This window comes from Onychostruthus taczanowskii, unplaced genomic scaffold, assembly GCF_017590055.1.
Source record: "Onychostruthus taczanowskii isolate IOZ18803 unplaced genomic scaffold, ASM1759005v1 scaffold40, whole genome shotgun sequence".
Lineage (NCBI taxonomy): Eukaryota > Metazoa > Chordata > Aves > Passeriformes > Passeridae > Onychostruthus > Onychostruthus taczanowskii.
The window spans coordinates 4,076,613-4,098,974 of record NW_024501460.1 but is presented as its reverse complement, the minus strand read 5'-3'; positions in this window follow the sequence as shown (position 1 = coordinate 4,098,974).

Genomic DNA, 22,362 nt, shown 5'->3' with positions numbered 1-22,362 from the left:
CCACTTACTGAAACTAGGAAACATTTCAGAACAGGAAAATGAGAAAAGAGCAATAGAGACTTGGCAGAGTGAATAGGCAGGTGTGTTTATCCAAACATGAACACCGAGAGACTCCTTCCCTGAGTAGCAGCCAGCCCCAAAGGAAAGCTAAGAAACACTTCCTCCTGCAAATGTGGTTTGAGACAAGTTGCATGAAGACAACAGGAGAAAACATCAGGTCACAATCTGACAAATGAAAATATGGAGCTGATGACTGACCATAGTTTGAGATCTCTTTCATACACATGCAGTTGCAGGGTTTATTTCCAGCAAAGACCCGTGAAGCTGATATTGCTAGTGAAAGTAAATGTGAAGTAAAAATGAAGGTTCCTACATTTGTACTTTGCTTCTCTTTGCTTGGTCTCTTTTAACTTTTAGTTGTTGGAGACACAGATCTACAAAGTAAGATAACAAATTAAAAATATAGAATTGGAATTAGACAGCACGTTAGATAACTTTTTAATGCATATTTTTCCAGGAAAGCAACTTTCTTAAAGGTAAAATATAATGTTTGGAATATAATTTAGAGACCCAGGCCAACACCACCTCTGTCTGTGGGTGGCTGCCTTTGTGAGAGGAAATTTATGTTTAGGTTTTGGCAAGTGTGTTAGTTTGACATTAGCACATACACCTCCTAAAGGGAAATCTGTATTAGTATGGAGATGTCAGATGAAGCTCTGTTACTGTGATTCATGGCACTTTACCCAGGATTGCAGGAAAGAGTTACACACAAACCTTATGAGTTTAAGAATTTCAGGTTATGTTGACCATAAGCCATGAGTTTGATAATGGACCTACCAGAAGACAACAGTGTCACAAATAGATTATCTTGTTTTCCAGCACCTCTGCAAAATCACACAATTCCTCCTTTTCCTATGTGTTTGGGTGGTTTTTGGTTTTGGTTTGGTCTTTTTTAAATTTCAGTTTTTGTACTGATCTCTCCTTTTCCCTGTTCCTCCCTGCAGTGATCTTCATATTTGCTTCTACTCTCCATCCAAAACTTGCCAAAACCATATATGGTGACACAAACATTTATTTAATTTTAATCGAGTGTTTATTTACTGCTGTTTTGGAAAGCATTTTGTGAAGGTGAGGAGCGAGGATTATGTGATGATGAGTATTTGAACTGACTACAGCAAGGAAGTATAATGCAAAGGAAGCAGGTTATGGTTATAAGCTACTGGGTGTTGTTCAACACATCAGTGGCATTTTGAAATATCTAGTTTAGAATTATTTGAGCCTATAGTCTGGGGGCCTGTAATTGAGTTTTACTTCTTGGGAGCTCACAGAGGTTCAGATGGTAGTTTACAAAATATACACAGAGATCAAGTGGTTTGAAATTCAGACTGATTTTCTATGTTGGTTTTTTTTTTTTTTTTGTTTTTTTTTTTTGTTTTTGGTGTGGCAAAAAGGAATAAACCCTCAAAACACTTTCATCCAAGGCCAGTTCCTGCCAGCAAGGGAAATTTAATCCACTCAAGCCACCAAATCATTGAGTACATTTATTCATTAAAGTAATCAATCAGTGGAAATAGGTTTTTCTTTTTATATATTAAATGGCAAAAATGATGAGTTCATAAAAATGTCAAGAAATTTTCATCTCTGCTATCTCTTTTCTAAGGTCAGCTGTCTTCAAACATATTATCCCATTTGTGGGAATCTTACTTATTCTGTCTTTCTTGTAGAAAGCTGAGCTTTGAGTATTACACAGAGATTAAAATTGAGTAGAAACTATAGAAAATGTCAAACATAGCAGAAATCATGACACTTGCTCTTTTGACTAGGCACAAAAGCATCAACAGCTGTTAATTTTTGAAGCTAGTACTCTGCCAGTGTTACATTAATACATCAGTCACAGCAACTTCTTGTTTCCATTTTTGCTAGCATCTACAAGTTTGTCAAGATCTATCGTCTCTTTCCCTTATGCAGTTGGCTTCTCTTATTTTGACAAATGGATCCTTGCCAAGAAGTTATGTATGTGCCTTGCACATCATCATTTAGAAGCAGGAGACAGCATTGGGATTATCATTTTTCTCTACCACTTATAATGCAGTCTGCCTCTTTGAGACCTTTCAGTGGAAAAGACCGGGTGAATAAAATCATCAACTGTCCATTTGCCATGGGAAATGAAATCAGATGCATTATTTGCCTGACTCACCGTAAACCTAGAAATTAAGCTCCTTTTATTTGGAAAAGATGAAGTGCCTCCCAGGTTTGTCTTTGAGCTTTTGTTTGTTTAGGAAAGGAGGAATATAAAGCAACCAACTGCATCATGAAATCGGTGTCTTACATCTGTAGACAGTCCTTTAAAACAGACTAACCCAAATTTATGAAGCACTCTTTAAGACCTCTGAGTGAGAGACCTTGCAATTGTCATAATGATTCTAAACCTATAAAATGTTTCTACAGGTAAGGAAGAGATGAAATAAAAGGCATTGCCAATATTTTGGGTGAAGTAGCAATTTCTTAGGTGGCATTTCCAGATCTTCCCAGGAAGATATGGGGCCGTGGGCTATGCCCCAATCTCCAGAGGAGGAAGGATACTCCCAGGTAATTCCCTGAAGTAAAATTCTGTCCTTAAATGTGCTGTTACCAAACCATTAGCATGTTACTATTGAATTTGGTGATGGGTTTAATGGTGTGAGTGTTAAAAAACACACTGATCTTCCTCAGTAATGTCAGGAATATCTACTACCTCCCTCAGCAATGCAGCTCCATCTGTGACCAGTTGACAGAGGAAATTGATTGACAGCAGCCCTGAAGTATGGACCAATTAAATATATCATAAGTAGGTTGCAGTGAACACAAATCAGCTTGACCCAAAAAATTTTAGTTCCCAGATGTCAGCAAGATTTTCTGTTTAGCTTTGTAATATGGTCAGGGTCCAGAAGCAGTCTCTAAATAACAGGGGCATCTTTTATGCCAGTTCTTACTCCTCACGGTTTAAAGTTGACTAACAAATATCCGTGGAGCAAGCAGACTCTAAAGGGCAGCCAAAGGCCTGTCTGTGTGGAGAAATCAGCATGGGGTAAGGTAAGATGAAAACTGAGGGTACAGAAGCTGTCTGCACTCATTCTTCACAGGGAGAGTGGTGAGCCCTCAGGGTGTGCTCAGATGGCCCATGCCAGTGCTTGCTGAGGTAGTTTAAGGGGTCACTGTCCCTGGGTGTCTGCTTTGTCCTTTTGCTGGAGATTATGGCCCTTATTCTAGTGGAGATTGAAAGAAGCTCATGGCCAAGCTTCCACCTTCCTCTTTCAAAGCCTGCTGTGCTCATTGAAATTAGCCGTGAAGACTGATTGGTGTTTATGAGCTGAGCTGCTGTTGATGGAGGCTGAAGAACCGAGCCATGCTTGGGTTTGCTGCCACACGTAATGGAAGAGAACTGCTCTCAGAAGCATGGGGCATGTGCCATAATAGAAAAGTTTTAAGAGCAACCCTTTGTGAATGTAGATATCATGTATTTAATGATTAAAAGGCAGAATAGCTGGTGGCTTGTATGTTTTCAGATTATGGTCTTGCACTAACTTCTTGGGATATCAAAACATAACTCTGCAAATTCCAGTTGTTCAAAGACACAGTAAACCTGTTTCTTCTGGGGCAGAGCAGTACCATATTATTTAGTTATTTCACCAGAATTTGTCAGTCCTCTTATAGTGGATGACATTAAACTGAGCAGAACTTTGCCTGAGTAAGGAAGTGCAGCTACAATGCAGCAGCTATCATTATCCCTAATTGGAATGACAAAAGCTGTTCAGATCCTGCTGAGCATTTCCTTATATGTCTACTGCATGCACTGCAAATCAATTTTTCTTGGGATTTTGATTGCTGTACAACTGTTAGTTCATATCCTAGGCCTTGGGACTGGGCTGTATTAGCTTTCTACAGAGATGCAGTGTTTAAGTAAAGAGAGGAAAGAGGCTGAGATGCAATCTTAGAGAGAGTCTATGCAACTTGGAGATCAGTTGTCAGTGTGTAATAGTTCCTTGAACACTCAGCAGAGAGCTAACAGAAGATCTTTAATTGCTTTGCATTTTTGAAGGAATTCAGGTATCTTAAAGGTATGCAGAAAACACAGTTAAGTGTCAAGCTACTGCAGTTTGGGCTCACAGCCTTAGCATCTTAGTCTGTGGGCTAGAAATGACCAATCTTTACTACCCATGAGAAATATCTACGGATGAATGATCATTAAAAATATTGTGAATACCACTTCATGCTTGCAAACTAAGCTTATCTTCTGGTCATTGGCAAAATGACCAATTTTTTGGGAGAGATCAGGCCAGGTGAAAAGTTTCTGCCTCTCATCTGTGAGGTTAAGCAGGTGAGTGAAAGCCAGCATGACTCAGGTGCGGCTGCAAAGACCGAGCAGCTGCACTTGCAACACCTCCAAGTGACTGGACCCTCACAACAACCATAAAATTTAACTACTACAAGCAATGTCCAGCTACACATCTCTGTAAAACTAGCCTGTGACAAATGAACGAAAATAATTTACATTTTTTAATACAAAATGTAACACTTCTGAAGTGTTACCCAAAGACTGCATTTGCCCTCTGATTTCTACCCCACCCAGACGTACAGAGAGAGCAGCAGCCTATGGAACAGTGAGAGGTTCAAACACTGTCAGCCTGAGCCTTGGACAGGAAAAATTGGGCTAACTTCAGTGAAAACAGTATACATCACTGGCTACAGTGGAACTGGACTAATTTAATTACCTGAGGATCTACCCTTTGTTTCCTCAGAGCTCTAAGTACTTCTTCCCTTCTGTTTTAGTGTGGTTTTGTTATCATATGAATGAACAAAGTAAGGATCAGTGGCTGCAGAAGGCTTACCCCAAGCACTCTCACTTGAACTGGTGGCAAAACTCCTCTTGTAAAGACTGGAAGTCCATTTGGGCCTGGAATGCCCAGTGAGTGTGTTTTCATAGGATTTCCTTCTCCTTAGGATTCTGAATGAATCACTAAGCATTTTCAGTTGATATGGTAGTTTCAAGAAGGAAACTCAATTCCAAGTGTTGGAATAGGACGTGAACATTTTTGAGTAGCACTGATCTTTTTCTTCCACCTGTTTTCCACTTGCATTCCCACTTCGGTAGAACCACAAAATAAGAGCCTTTTGACCAGCAGCACTTGTTGCTCTAGGGCAGAGAGCATAGGACAGAACCGACACGTGCTCCATTGCCCATACAGAATCCAGATGTCATAAAGTACAAATACGTACAAATAGGTACCTACTTATAGGTACAAATAGGCTCATGTGTTTATAGCTGCAAATAGTTAGTGTATTTTAAAAACAAACAAAATAGAAGCAAACATGAAATGGAGACATAGGATATGAAGCATGTAAGCATGTTGGGGGTAAGGCCCAGTTTCCAGAGGCTGTTGACAATTGCCTTGTGCCACAGGGAGAGCTGCTGCTTTCCATAATGCATGGAGCCAATTATACCAGTGTCTTGACAGAGGGGAAGGGGGAGAAATCTTTTCACTGACCCTGACAGACAACAAACTTCTACCCTGAAGCCTAATGTCTGGTTAGTTTTTCAATTTTTTACTGAAAGGCTGTTAAGCAATTTGTTCCTAAGACCAATACTATTTCATTTACCAATATACCATTTGATGTATTCCTCTTAGTTTTTTTTCTGACATCAACTTAAATACCTGTTCTTCTTCTCCTGAAGATGTGGAATTGCTAACTGACAAGTCCGGTTAGTGGGAGATGAGTCAGTAATACCTTCAGAGATTATGGGGGCAGAATATTTATAAGCAATTTAATGTTTTAGAGTACTTTTCATGAAGAAAAAAAAAAATCTAACAATTAGGTACTAATATAAAATGAACCAAATAGTACACTACTCAAAGGTCAGGTATATGTATGTTTTGCACTCTAACCACACAAAGAAAAAAAGTTAAGCATTTGATTTCACTCTGAACTTTATGCCTTTGATAAATTTAAGATTAGTATTGTATTTAAGCCATTTTATGTCCTCAGTGGGAGTTAAGGCACTCAGCACTTGCAGAATTGAAGTAAGGATGTGAGCAGTAATTTGACCACTCTTGAATTGTATTGCCTAATATCTGAGAAGGATCAGGAAGACAATCCTTAGCCGTGAGCATTATATACAAATGAAATAGGGGTTATCTGGGGGCAGCATAATTCATTAAATGTTCCTTCTAAATGTAAAACACCAAATTCCCTCGACATGGTCAGCCTTTCTATCTGCAGTCTAGTTGTGACATAAAAAAAGATATTACAGTAAGAGTAAACTGAAATTCAGAAAAGCCCAGAAGTTCACTGTTAAAGCTCATTCTGTTTTCTCATTACATCTTTTAACAGACAGAGAGAAAAAATATTATAGGAATCACAGTCCTCTGTAAAAAACGTCTGATTTTAGAAGATGGGGCTAGATTCTTAGGTGGTATCAATTAGGATATTTACATTAATTGTAATCCAATTATCCTGTAGCTCTATCAGCTGAGAATCTGATCGAGGAGCTGTAACAGAAAAGCATCCATACGCAGCTTCATCTTCCCCTCACGCATCTCTCTCTTTTACTTCAGGCCAGTCTGGGAAAAATTTCAAACAAATACTCGGATCAGATTTTTGTGAACACTGCATAGACTTACACTGTGGCAAAAAACCCAGTTTATTTCAAGGGAAGATAAAAGGTGACCAGACCAAAGTTCAAAAAACATCTCATAACTGTAATTGCACTATAAGACATGTACATCACACCATTACACAGACTGTGTGCTCTTACCCTTGATACAGTTACTCTTACACCAAACCCTGTTGTGGAACAAGGAAGGGTTAGTTGTACAGTTTGGCCAAACAGGACACAACAGGGTAAGTAGGTGGTTTGCTCAAAGCTACACAGGAAAACATATCAGAAGAGCATGAGTCTTTCTCATGCTGGGCTAATGCCACAGTCCCCAGACCACATCTGCCTGCTGAGGTATCAGTCTGTTATGTAATTGATACAGAGGCTATTGATAATCTTTGGAAAGTCAGTTAGTTATGCTCCAGCTTAACCAACACAGAGAAGTGGAAATGTCTGTCTTGTGAGCTGACAAATGGAGAGTGTTATATAAGGGCAATTGATTTTAAATTTGCTGTTGCCATGCCATTAACAGGAAAGCAGCCCAATGACTGGGGTGATTCAAAGGTTCTCCCCTTGGCTCCACCTGCACTGCCCGGTGCCCTGCTCATACTCATTGTCATGGGAGAGAGAGAGGCAGACAAGTAAACATGCTGGTCCCCCGCCCTTGTACAGCCCCACCTGTGCTCACAAAGCTGGCACGAAGTCTCAGGGTCTGAACGAAGGTACTGCTGACCCCAGTGGATATTCCCACTGGATATGCCAAGTGACACTTGCTTTCAGTTTCAATTGCCAACAAATAGGAAGGAAAGTTCAAGAAGTCTTGGACAGCAGTTTTGTAGGATTTACTCTAAATGAGACTATAAAAACATATAAAAATTTGTGGAGAAAAGGGAATGGAAAAACCTTAAAAAGAAGCATTTAGGTTTCCTTTCCCTTTTTAGGAATTATGTTTTAAAATTTCCTCATGGAAATGCTGCTGATTGATGTATTTTTAAAATACTCCCTTCCTGTTCAGCCTCTCCCGCAGTAGGTCAGTCCTGATTCACTGTCCACTGAAGCAGATATTTGTATTTTCTCATGTTTGCATTAATCTTAATACATATAGTGTCCCTCTAAAACTTAAAAATACTTTTAAACTGCAGATATTTTTAAGTCCGTTAAGAGAGTATATACTAAAAATGATGCTACAAGTGGGTAGTAGAAAGATTTTGTTTCTTATTATCTGTGACCATGCAGAATTGCAAAGGAGACAGTGAAAGAAATAGGTGAATCTGGCAACTTATTGGCTTTTTATTACCTCAGTACAGTGAGATAGGGAACAGGGAAAAGCTTGCCTTTTTCTGAGTGATTCCTGTTTCATTCAAAATCCATGAGGGCTTACCTTAAAAATATATGATGCTATCGAGTTCAGCAAGCTGCATGATTTATTCAACTGGGCTCACCATTCCTTCCTGTCAGTTATATGTGATCAGTTATTGAAAGTGTCTATCACTCATTATATATTTATTTTTTGGAGTTTAGAGACAGTCTTTTAAAAGATTTCACACAGGGGTATTTGTGCCCAATACTCAAGAGCTGACTATTAGCTAGTCAGCGAAATAAGTGTTTTGGGACATATTATCAGTTGATATAAGTCCTTGTAAACTTCATGCTTCCAATTTACCTCAGCCCTGAGAATCTGTCCTGTTATCACTGACCTTTTACCTGGTAATTTTTGGTGCAGTTTCACTTTGGCACAGTGCAGTGTGGCTGAGATATTTTCCCAGAAAAAATGCAAAATATTTTACACCATCTCATGTCAGGTATTCTGTACCTCAAATTGGTGGAACAAAGCGTGTTATTTCCACTTAGTGGGAAGAAACCAACATTGTTATTTCTACTGCTCTAGTGTCAGGGCTTTTTATTTCCACCGCAGTGATTGTACAGGCTCTCGTAACCAATAAGCCAACATCCACCCTGCCAAAAAAAACAACAAAAAATCCCCTTGGTTGGTCAGAAGCACATTACAGCACACAAAAGAAAACTGACTTACTCTGCAGATAGAAAGGAAATGTCTATTCTCCTGATAGTAGGGCAGAATTTGACTAAAAAAATTACATTTTTCTGACAGATGGACAACCTCTGCATAATTTCCAGTTCTCCAGATGATGCAAGTAGAAAAACCAAAACAATAAGCCGAGGGCATGTATAGATTCCTAAATTCAAAAAGGGGAAAGGAAACCTGCACTACTTGCTTGTGGTTGTGTAAAATAAATGCAGTTCAGGTTTAAAACTTCTGAACACAAGTGGTCAGATCTAAAGGGCCCAGATACACCATATCAGACAAAAAAATGTCATATCTCTCTAGAGCAGTGTAAGTTCTTAGAGAATTTCCTCTGAATAAGGGGCACAGAATCACTTCTCAAAATTTTCTGCAATGAGAAACAGCTTCAGGGTGAAACTGTGGCTCCCTGGAAATTTTGTCACAGAGTTGATGTGAACTAGCTCACTGTGAACACGAGCTGTGCCCCATTCCCAGATTGCTCTTCCCACTTTTCAACCTCAGCTGCCCTGTCTTCAGCCCTCTGAGTGACCTTTTCTTACAGCACAGCATGGTGCTCTGACCTACTCCAGCTCCCAACAACAGGCTTTCTGTTTAACAGCATGTGAACCTGGGCCAGGAAAAGATGGCTTAGATTTTATGAGGATTGTGGACTACAGAAGCATTGCCCCTGAACACACAGGAAGCTTGATTCTTGGGTTGGTGGAAATCTACAATAGCTCATGAGTGTAAATAGAACAAGATGCATTTGTCTTAGCTGAGTGTAAAATCTGTACATTCTGGGTCTATACACAGTTTATTTGCTGTGTTGAGAAATAAAATATCTTGGTTTTATTCCTTATGAGTAGAAAAAATATGTTTCTATTATCCACAAAAATAAGACTGACTCACATTTATATGGCTTCAGTAACACATGATGTATTTTTAAATGATGGAAACTTCACAAGCGAAACTAAAAGATGCTTTTAGGTGAAAATGATGAACCTGTTATTTGCAAACACAATGATCTCAGTTCAAAAAACTAGCACAAAATGTGTGCAGAAATATGAAAATGAGTGCTTGGACAGAAATGATCACCATTCACCTGGGAATGTGTATGTTAGTGCCCTTAACAGCATTGTTTTTTTCATGAAGATGTACTGAATAGTTATGGAATATGACTTGAGAATTCATAGTATAAGAACATCAGATATACAATTTTGTAAAGTGTAGAAATTTTTATGAAATTGATTTACTTCATAGAGAATTTTACTGAGAATCATTTTTTTCATGTCACCACAGCCCTTAAATTTGAGCTGACACATCAGCATAAAATATGTGCTGTTTATTACTATATGTTAGGGGACAGTTTCAAAAAGTCTGCTACAGGTGCCTGCCAAAAATAGTAATATTGATTTTAACCCATAATAAACTGTTCTCGCTGGTACCAGCCAACATCTGCCTAGTTACTGCTATACATCCTTACCCAGTGACACTGGAGGTGTGGCCATCCTGAGCCCTGTTTCTCTGAGGGTCTGAGGATGGGGAGCTGGAAAATATTTCAGCCCAGTCTGACATCTCAGATCCCGCACCTGGATCTTTATGAGGGAGCAAGAGCAGTGGCAGGGGGCGGGAGAATGCTGGGCACGCTCCCGCTGGAAGCACGGCCCGACACAGCTGTGGATGCGATCCCCGCCGGTGCCGCACGGTCCCTGCAGCGCCGGCTGAGGTCACTGTGGCTCCGCACCTCCCGTGGCTTTTGGAGCAGCTTTTTGCTGCTGGAAGAAAGGACACGGCAAGAGAATTATATATATATTTTTTTTCTATTTATTTTTTTTTTCCTCCCAGCACATATAGTTTCTAAAAATGAGGACTGACTGATGGTTGTAATTTTGATGGAGATTTACCTGTAGGCGAGACGGCAATCAAACCCACACTATTAACAGAAGGCTGATTGAGTTAATGAATATAATTGTCAACTCTGCAAACTGATTCAGTCTGTCTAACAATCTATCAGTTTGTCTTTCCTCTTGGAGTTGTCCCCATTTACATCTTGCTCTATGGTGGCTGTAGGTGAATACCTAAAATCCCCATAAATATAATATTGTTTGAGGGAGGAGTGATGGATGCTTTGGAAAGAAAAGGGGATCTGCCATACCGGGTAGTTTAATTTATCACTGTTCAATTAAACACAATAAATTTGGAACAGGCAGCTGAAATAGTAGGTAATATTAACTTTTGATTTTATCATACAGCTGGTCTGCATGAAATTCAGGTCCTTTACTCATGAGACTAAGTTTACAAAGGACTCCTCAACTTATATGACATGGTCTGATAAATGAAACAGTGTACAGGAAGCATTTCTTATAGATATCAGAGACTGATGCTCTAAAGTAAGAACCAAATTGTTCTGTGGAGCAGGGAAGAGATAACAAGATGTGACAAAAACATAAAAAATGCCTTCTGAGTCTGAATTTCAGGCTTTGTGAGCCTGCATCCCACAACCTAAAATGAACCACAAAGCCCATGACTGGATTTGCAGGAGATTTCTTTCCATACAGGGAACCCCATGGGCCTGTAAAGAAAGGCTTTCCATCCTCCCCCTCAGTTCAGAGACAAGAGAGTGATATATTAGAAAATGAAGACTAAACTACTGAATAGTCAGAAAAGCTTAATTCACATCTGAAGCCAGGGACAAATCCAGTTCAGAAGAGCCCTGTACAGATCACACAGCCTTTCTAGAAGCAGCTGCTATAAACCATCTTTTTCAGATGTATCGGAAGAAATGTACATTCAACTTCTGATAGAGGAAGCATATTCTGCTTCCTCAGAGCTTGAACCAGTCCTCTGAGCTGCTATCTGAAGAGAGATACTACAAGAGAGTTGCCTGCCTTTTCCCTGGGGTCACTTATAAAAGGACAACAAAATTGAGACGACACTCCACGTCTTTGATGAACATTGTAAAGGAGTGTGGAATAATAAATAACACCTACCTTTTACAGTGGAAAAAAACCCCTGTATTTGCAGAGGAGCCACTTTTGAACTCTACTAGTGAAAATAAGGAGCAAGAACCCACAGGGAGAGATCAGAATTACTCCCCAAGGCCAGAGCCTCTCTCTTTGGAGCAAAATAAGAGATGTCCTTCATGTGCTCCAAGGGACAAGGGAAAGGTCAGGTGGAATCAGATTGCCCCAGCTCTACTTGACTGTCTGTAGGTGAGGCTTTTGTGCCTCTAATAGCAAGGACAGAGTCAGGCCTAGGTAGTCCATAGTTGTGTTTTATTAGGGGACATGAGGCTGTGGCATGGGCCTGATCTAGCTTAACTCATGTAAAGAAACACAAATTGCCTAAGTGAGGGGCAAATGGCCACATATTTATGTGATTTTAAAAAAGAAGTTGTCACACTTAAGTAAGTCTCCTAATAAAGAGTTGATCAACTTTTCTGAAATCCATCTCATATACCTGTGTGTAGGTAATGCTGGGTTGTGTATTGTTCCTTTCATCTGCAAGACTTTTTCTACACAAACATGATAATACAATACCTGTCTGTCTTCTGAGATGAATCTGTGTTCTTCAAGCCTTGCAGGTAGCAGATGGAGAAAGATTTATAACCCATTTGCCCATTTGTCAGCTATTCCTTCACAACCTCTCACATATTACTAATTTTATTTAATAAAGAGTATTTTGCATGTCCTGTCATGCAAAATTGCAAGCCGCTTTCCAACATAAAGAATCCTTCCTCTCCCAAATTTTCTTATGCTGTATCACTGTCTGTGTCACAGCTAACAGCTGCTGAATACACCTTATCTGTATAACTGTGAGTTTATCCTCAAGTTAGTTGGATTAGACAGTAGGTTCCAGAGACTACACAGCCATTGAATACACTTACTTCAAATTTAACATGAAGTTTAATCAATAAAAATAACAACAATAAATTTTTCTCATTCTGCTTTTCTTATGCTATAGAAATTCCTGAGTATAGATGGCTTTCAGCTGTTCCTCAAGAGATACCTTTGTCATTTATTGAGCATTTCGTGCTTCACAAGAATTCCTATTACAATGTCACAACTTAAATTTGCCTTGCCTCAATGCTCTCGAAATGCCTCACCAGCTGATGGAAAAAGGAGTATCATTTGGTGCTTGCATGTAGGTGCCATCTAAATCAACAGTGTCTATGATCTATACACATAGGCAAACACTAAAATCCCCTGAAAATAGAAAGAAATATGATTTAAGAAAAGTGAAAAACCTCTATTTCAAAGAATAGAGTGGAACTGCTTGTTAGGAACTTCAGTGAATGAGTCAATATCTCTTGCTCAAAAATGAAATGTTAGCTAAAAGTTGAATTAACTGAGTAAGCCAACTAATTGAAGTCTTAATCATGACCCATAAAAATAATAGATTTATTTGCTTTTTAAAATGTATTTTTATGCATATAAAGACTGTCTGATACTCATTTTTCAAAAGGAGGCAAGAAAAAAGCAAGGATTTTTTGTTCACTGTTCAGGTCCCATCTTGCCTCCCTGTAAGAACCGAAAAAGTGTTTAAATTATAACATTGGAAGAGTCAGGAGCAAAAAAGGTCTAGTCTTTAGGGGAAAAAGTGTTTTTAGGCATGACTGTTCTGATTTTTTCATTTTGCTTAATTTTAGTGTCTAAAAAGCATTTGGAAAGAGGATATTTTTATTTAAAATTCAGCATCCACAATACTTACATTATGGTGTGAAAGCTGCACTAGATGACTGATATCTTGGTAAATCTCCCACGGGCTTAAGCTGTGCAGAATTTTACCCATTATTTTTAAAGCAAACAAGTATAGGGGAAAAAATAGACAGAATAAAAAAGATTCACCATTTCATTGTAATAAAGAAATAATAATAATAATAATAATAATAATAATAATAATAATAATAATAATAATAAATCTTTGGCACATACAGATTTCACAGAAGGGGTTTGTTTGACCACTAGGTCAGATTTGTTATCTGAAACTATCTGCCCTAAATATAATTCAGAAATAAGAGGGGGTTTTGTGTGGTGGTGGTAATTTTTTTTCCCTTTTTTTTTACTTGGTACTTTGACAGAGACTTATTCTCCGTTTTACCTGAAGGACTTACTGAAATTCACAATCTGAAATACCAGCTTAAATTCAGACACATGGATGAACACATGGCAGACTGTTTGTCATTGGAAATGGCAAGAAACATTTCCACTTACTTTTAATACTTATTTAGTGATTTTTATTCAGCACCAGTAACACCATTATCTCAGCACTGACAGAATGATATAAACTGTAAAATATCTTCTTTGAGACATTTAAACCTTTACTGGATAAAATGCTAGTAAATGTGATATTAATTAAGAAATAATCCTGTACAATAGTAAAAGACGTTAGATCCTTATGAGTAAAAGGAGTTTCTTCATTTTTAATATTTTTAAATCTGTGGTAGGCATAAGATAATGTTCTTAATTTGTTACTTTTTAGTAGAAGATCAAAGCGCATTATAAATTTAACCTTGATGTGAACAATACATTTTCTTCATATTCGCTAGGCCTGGGGTTTTTTGAAATCATCAACTTTTGGGTGGGTGTGTAAGGCAATATGTGCTCCTTCTGTGCCCAAAAAAGTTATGTAAGTACATTTCCATGGTTGAAAACTCAAGGGTAAACATTTTTCATCTTAGAATCTTGTGTAAAATGGTTGCCTTAAATTTCCAAATGTGCTCAGGTACAATGGTGATGGGCAAAGCATGACAACTAAGCTCATGAGGTCGTCTTAGAGAGAAGATTGCTCACTACACGGATGGCTGCTTTAATTTGCAGTCCCCCACTGTTCAGCAGCTCTGGGATCAGTTTTATGAAGAAGACTTCCCATTCCTCAGCCATGCTAAGGCAAGTATTCAGGGAGCTTTATATTCACATACTTATTTCATGTCCCTGGAGCTGAGCTTATTGATTACTCACATATTTAAACAGTCTTAACTTAAACAGCTTTGTTAAAATGGGGACTAGTTCACTTACATTTTGTGCAACAGGGTTATAGACTTTTAGAAGGGAAAAAAGGAACAAGCCAAAAAGTATATATGAGCTTAAAACAGGCTTTAGACAGATTTGAGGAGTTCCAGTACGTGAAAGAATCTAGCCCATAATGTTAAAACTGCTTTTCTTCCAAAACATGGGCAAACCCATTAATCACTAAGGGCAGTAGTAACAGTGGCAGCATGTGGCAGACATTGGTAGTGAGAGAAAAATAATCTGAGTAAGTGCAATACTTTCTTCAACACTGCACACTGCTTTAGCATAACATATTTTGAAAGGTTAAAAGATACAATTTTGAAGCAGCTATTAAGTATGGTTTAGAATGACTTCTGATGCGTATTATGCCATTTTCTCTCAGTTTTAAAAAAAATTTAAAAGAAATAATTTGGCTGAACAAAGGAGAATTTCATCATACTATTCCCACACTATTTTTTTAACTTTATAATGGTTCATAGGTTAACATTATATGAAATCACCTAATACTCTTTACAGAAATATTTTAGTCTGGTAATAAAGAGAAAAGCCCATTTGAAAACAGAAAAATGAACAGATGGATAAAATTGCAAATATTATTTCAGTTTAATCTAACTAATTACAGAAGCAGAAATATTCTTTCAGTATTAGAATTTGCCAATGCTGAGGCTGATTTCTGTGCTCCATATTACAGCCCTCAGAAAGGGCTCTTTTGGACTAATTGCATCAAGTGGATGGACAGATAGACAATTTATTTCTCTGAGCGTTGTTTTCTGGATAAAAATAAAGCCCATAATTTTTGGAGGCAGCCTTCAACAAAGCCTTTAAAACAAAACTGTTCTCCATTCTGACTTCTCTCTATTTTTTTATTTTTAAATTTTTATTTTATGATTACTATCTCTTTGCAAACACTCATTCTAACCAAGAATTACTTACATCCTGCAGTGGGACAGCAAGCCCCCAAGAGATATGGGTTTACAGGAACCTCTTATGTCCCTTTTTCCAGCTGTGGGAAAATAATTTTCAGGAAAGGGAAAATGACTTGTCTAAAATCACACGGTGAGATTAATGACACAGCCAAGCATTGAATGTTTAGGCTGTGGTCAGATGATCACTAAGACTGGATTTATGCATTACTGGATCACCTGGCCATACAAATTTGGTGCAGGCAGGCATGTACTCCTGTTGATTATTCACAGCCCATCAGATAGTGCTTATGGCAGCTGGTGCCCTGAGACAGCCCAGAGTGCAGTGTATCCCATAGACCATTCGTTCTCATCTCTCAGGTGTATTTTGGGATGATGGCCTGTTGCACTGTGGTAAGAGAGTTAGCTTCTGCTTATGAGGCTGTTATTACTACAGGAAAAACCCTAGAAAGTGACCATGTCAAAAGCAAGACACTGCATTAATGTCACAACATGTCAGGGAATCACAGTCCCAGCTGCCATGGGTGGCAACAGGGATCTGTTGCTGGCTCTGCCCCTGGAAGTGCCCATTTCCTGCTACAAGCTGGTGATGGAGGAGTGCAGATGTGATGCCCAGAGTATGGTGTTTCACGCTGGGCTGCATGAGCAGAGAACAGAGGACTGAACTAAAGGTTTTGCCAAACCTTTTCTGATTCAACGGTGTACAGTAAGGCCAAGAAATGACACGTTCCTGTTTCCTGAGACATATGGGTCAGGAGAAGAGCTATAACCACAACAGAAGGCTACACTTAAAATATGGGAAGACCCAGAGTATGAGGAAAGCTTCTGAAAAAAAAGTGTTTTCAAACATTACCTTGTAAATATTTCTCATAAAGGTGCCCACCCAACCAGTGACATTTACTGAACACTGAGGAGAAAGAGACTTAAACTTTCTGAGACGTGGCAGCTCTTGACTCTTTGCATTTGGGTCTGAATCAATTTGGGCAAGATTGATTGCAACTTCAGCAAGACCATGCCGAAGTTCAGAATGCTCTTTGGAAGGGTCCCAGCTCATGATCTGAGTGAGCCATGCAGGAATTCAGAGTGAAAGTTGTTTAACTGAGTATGTATCCTCTTTCTCTGTCCTGTGACCTGTCCTGATTGTTTATCTTGGGTCACTGCAATATTGGGGTCATCTTCATCTGGTTTCAGAGACCTCATGTGTTTTCTGTATTTCTCAGCTGATGCCCTGAGATAGGACAGTCTGCTGCCATGGTCATGTTATTTTGTGCTTCCAACAATATCCCATGCCACACTTCAGTCATCCAGCTCAACCTAAACCAGAGATAAAACAGTAGAATTATAGACTAGTTTGCATTAGAAGGGTCCATTAAAAATGATATAGCCCAGCTCTCCCTCCAATAACCAGCAGCATCTTCAACTAGATGAGGTTTCTCAGAGTCCTGTCCAGCTTGGCCTTCAATACTTCCAGAGATGGGGCATCTACCACCTTTCCAGCCAAACGGTTCCAGGGCTTCACCAACCACATGATAATAGAGTTCTTCCTCATATCTAATTTAAATTGACCCTTTTTAAATTTAAAACCATTAGTCCTTGTCCTATTGGAACAGGTCCTACTGAAAAGTTTGTCTCCATGTTTCTTATAGGCTGCCTTTATGTACTGAAAGTCCAGAATAAGGTCTCCCTGGAACTTTCTTTCCTCCTGGCAGAAGAAACTCAACTCCCAACTCCCTCAGCTTTTCCTCCAAGGAGATGAAGGTGACTTGAGAAGACCTGTCTGATTAGGCTTTGAATCTTTAGGATTTACATAATCTGCTCTGGTGGCTCAACTGTGAGTTGGTAACCACCCGCTGAAAGATGGTAAATGACAACTGGGGACAGTAATGAATCGTTAGAGGTTGTAATATCTTGAAGGCTCCAATTACTGCCATTGCTACTCTGTGACTGTGCCTGAAGACAGAGTGTGGGAGTGACTCGACTCTGCCAGTGACTAAGCAATTAGCCCCAAAGGCAACATGGCACATTTCTCTGGGCCTCCATTTCCCATCTGTAGAAGCAGAGCAGTGCTGTGCATTCACTTTCACTTAGCACATTCTGCTTTGACACTAAGTGTGGGGATTCAACTTTAAGCTGGGATTTCTGAAATGCATCATGAGGTAACTAGGCATCTACTCAAATATAACTAAAACAGTAGTTAGAAATTACTGGAAATGAGCCCATGTCCTTGCAGTAACCACAGTTACATTTCATCTCCTTCATATTTTCTTTTTCATATAGAGAGATCAGAAAGACCTCATTTCCCCATATTAAGATCACATGGCAAACGTTTTATTGGAGCAAAATGCCTGCTAAAACATTTTGGTTTATGTAAAGGCACAAAGTGGTATTACCTATGGGGCTTCGGGCTGCAGGGGCCTCCAGGCAAAATACTCTACATGCTGAAGAGGAAATGCAGTTACTGAAGTCAAGTTTATGTTTTTTAACCTATTTTTCTTGAGATAACTTTGTCAGATTGTCAAACAAACTCTCCAAAGGGATTTGAGTCACAACCACATTAAACTGGAATCCAATCTTGTTATGCTGGCCTCAGCGAGTGGATATTCCCTCTGAGCAAGCCTGCACTGTATTAAGCTGCCTTCTGTTTCTTCAACCTAAGCTGTGAATGTATAATCATATTTCCTTTTGAAAATGACTTGTTTTTCTTCATTACAGGAACAGGATTGATTTTCCTACAGAGTGTTACACTTGTCAAAGCAGCTATAATCAAATTTCAGTGTAATGTCCCTATACAAGTAATTCCCACAATTAAAACTGTAACCGTTCTGGTTACCTGTTGGGTTAGATTCTAACCTTCATGTGTATCTGGAATTGGTCCACTGAGAACATGGGCCAAATCCACAGCTTTGCAAATCAAAGGCACTGGAGCTGTATCTGTGGGCACCAACTGTGGATATAACTGACTACCTTCAATGAAATAGAATCACTTATTAATACTGGTATGACAAGAGAAAAAATATAGGACCAATAAGTCAAAAGAAATTACCTTTTACATCAATGAATGATAGAAGCTGCATAATTTTTGTAATTTTCTGATATTCCAAACCTTCCCTCATGTAACCTTTGGATAAAATGAAGTGGAGCTGGATACAAGGATAGTAATGTTTCAAAAGTTGGCTCAGGAGAGGCTTCAGTGGCCCAAGAACTCCAATGACAAGCCATCTTAAGGAGTTCACTACCTCAATAAACTATATTTTGGATGATCAATCTTTAATTTAATTTAAGATTAATTTAATGAAGATATTTATGTCAGCCTTGAAGAAAGCATGGGCTAAAACTGCATCCCTTTATATGCGTGACACTCAAGTGCTGCCTTTGCTGTGATATTACTAAAATGATCCTGCAGGTCATTCTCCAGACTTCCAGTCATCGTTTATAGCTCTAGTCAGGGTAGGCCAATCTGTTCAAATTCACCTTTCAACTTCTAAGAGAAGGCAAATGTGGCTACCTTCCCAAGCACTCCATGCCTTTCCTGTGCACTGATCACCAAGGAGGAAGCCACAACCCTCGTTAAATGGGCTGATGCTCAGTCACACTCCAAGTCTTCCTCTTTTCTCTCTCACACACACACAATCACATGCACATCCACATACTCCTGCAAAATGCTGACAACCTAAATTAACAGCAAATAATAAAGACAAAAGTGCATTTTAAATATAAAGGTGAATCACAGCTCCCACTGCCTGGTAGTAGCTAGGTAAACTATAAACTTGCCCTAAGGGTCAGCTCTGGAATTCCCCTGTTACAGGGGAATTAATGCTTAAAGCAGTGCAAACAACTGTGCTGCTGAATTTGCAGCTCCACCTATTTTCTGAAGGTCAAGCAGCCTGAACTCCCTACAGACACACACTGCTGTGTATGCACACAGACACACACACAGAAGTAAGTAAAAATAAACAAAGTATTTACCAGCATGCCTTTCACTTACATCCACTTAGTATTATCTATTGTAGTCATTCCATTGGAGAACAACATGTTATTAAGGGAGGCCAGCTCTGCCAAGTGTTAGTCCCCCAGAGGGGACTCACCCATGTGTTAAGCATTTTAGCTCTCGTAATGGAAGGCTATGCTGTATATTTCAATGACAATTCACTTAGTACTTACAGATGAGATACTTGGGAGTGCATCCCAGCAAGCAGTGTTTGCTTTTGATACTGAGAGAGCGGGCAATAAAATCACGTAGTGCATACTGTTTATGAGGCAGATGCTCTTGTAGCAGCCAGCAAACCAGATACTCAAGTTCATCTCGGGTGCTTAGTGTGTGCATCAGACTTGCTCTGAACAAGGAGAGCCCTGAACACATTCAGCTTCCAGAGGCAGGAAATGATTTGGAGAGTGGAGTGGCTGAAGAGCTTAAGAAAAGTAGCATTCCTTTATAATCAGGCAAATAGAGACTGCTTCTTTCTACACAGCAGTTATTCTTAAGACATCCTGTAACAAGGAAGATGAAGATATCTCAGGCTGCTTCATCTGCTTTAGAAGAGAGATAAGATTTCACAAAACTTTGTTGCTATAGGCAGAGACTTATTTGACATGAAGGATGGAAAAAGCAGGAATTACAGGAAGGAACTAGAGATTCCTCATGGGGTGTTTCACCCAATATTCTTAGACTGTCTGGTGTCCTAAAGTGGCTTGCACTACCAAAGAATGTTCCAGTTCTGGTTTCCTTTAAGTAGATTTGACTTTGTCTCATTTAAAGCAAATGTGTTTCTTTGTTGATGTGAAAGTTTTGATGACACACCACCCTAATTGCTGCTTTTGAGAAACACAAACCTGCAGCCAATGCTCCATGACATGTTTTTGTGCTTCTTGTTGTTAGAGCTTTCCACCAACTGATCATCACAGCAAGTCAACCTGCAAATAAGTACTCCTGAGCACTTTAATGAGACCCTTATCTCTGGCCAACTTAGGAATACTCATTGGGCTTTCCCCCTGTTGAACAGCAGCAACTCCAAATAACCCTCCCATTAAAACAAATGCGCTGCTGTCAGAGATGTCAGGTTGAAGGGCCAGCAGGCTTCTGAAGCCGCTGTTGCATCATCCTTTTGTTGGGCCAAGGTACAATGCCTACTGGAGTGATTAGAGCAATTACTCAGCACTGTTTGTCACAGTCAATCAGATCTGACCAGCATGAACACAGCCGTGACCTAGACCTGCCTCTCTAGCAAAGCATTATTATTGGTTGTCATCTCCGTCTTCTGTAGCTCCATGCATGTGTCTAAGTTGGAAATGCACTAAGAAAACTTCCTAGCAATTATTTCTCTTTTGTTTCTCTCCTTGATGGGCCTCTCCAATCATCTGATGCATGCTTTCTTCCCTTTTGTCTTACTGCCTGTGTTCCTGCTGATATCTACTGTGACTTTCTGCCTACCAGTTAAGTAGCAAAAGCCACTTGAGAGTCTCTAAAGTCACCCGTTCTCTAGTTTTCATTTAGCATGAGCCAGAGAAACCTGCTAGCTGGGAACTAACAGAAGAGAGGAGAGAGAATTGTCTTAGTAAGTCCAGTTCTCTGTGCATCTCCTTTACAACAGTTTCTGTGGCAAATGCAACCTAGTAGGGGTATTTTGTAGTAAAGTGCTTAAAGATTTAAAAGCCACAGATTAAAAAATGTGTTGCTCAAATTAATATAAACAAGTTCTGTGGTTTATTTTTATTTTTTATGGCTGGAATTAGGATATCAAAGAAGTATAACACTTGAACCTGATGACTGAATTGTCCTGCCCCTCTATATTGCTACTCATTCTCACTCTTGCTTTCTTCTTAAGCTTTGCTTGAGATCTGCAGGAAAGCAAGGACAAGCTCATCTCTGCTCTCTACCTTCCCTACAAGGATAAAAGTATCCAACTGGGCTGCATCCTCAAACTGCCACATGCTCCTCTTTTTCATTTTTTATTCCAATGCACAAGCAAGAAAGATACTTTGTCAGTGTTATCAAAGAAAGAAGCAAAAAGCATAGAGACATATGTTTCAGGAGGCTGAGATGTCACATTGATGCAGCTTCAGACAAAGGAATGGATGAAGAGCTGCCTAGCACCATCCTGCAGAACACTGATACAAATGTCCTGCATACAGGTATGTAAGGGAGACTAAAGACCATAATTTCATGCAGGCCATGTCAGCAGAGGTTCTTACACTGATCCTAACTGTGGTTAGTGAGGAAAGGAAGAGCTTGTGACAAGCATGTGTGTATGAAGAAGACTTCAAATTTCAATAAGGGGAAGATGTTAAATGTATGTTATTGTGATTATTGTTAATAGGAAAAATGCTTGTGCTGCTACTTGCAGCTGTTGCTAATAATGGAGGGATAAAGGGCCCTCTGATCACGAAAGATCCCAGCAGCAACTTTGTCACATTAGTACAGGAAATTCAGTATTGCTTTTAAAACTGTTCAGACCAATCAGTAAACAATAGATTATTAAACACAAAATGCTTTGTAATTGTTTTCCCTGGAGGTAGCTACATACTACTGAAATTATAACATATACTGTGTTCTGTGATAATATAAGATTAGACAGTTTCCAAAATTCTTTGAGAGAATGAGGAAACATTTACCATACACAGGCCACTGGTGAGGTTTCTTTCACTCACCCTTAAAACTATCGTTTCTCAGCTGGGCAAAATTAGAAGTTCAACACTGATACTCTTTGGAAAATATGGATAAAGGTATTGAGATATGGGGCACAACAAAGAGTATTTCAGCTGTCTGACTTCAGG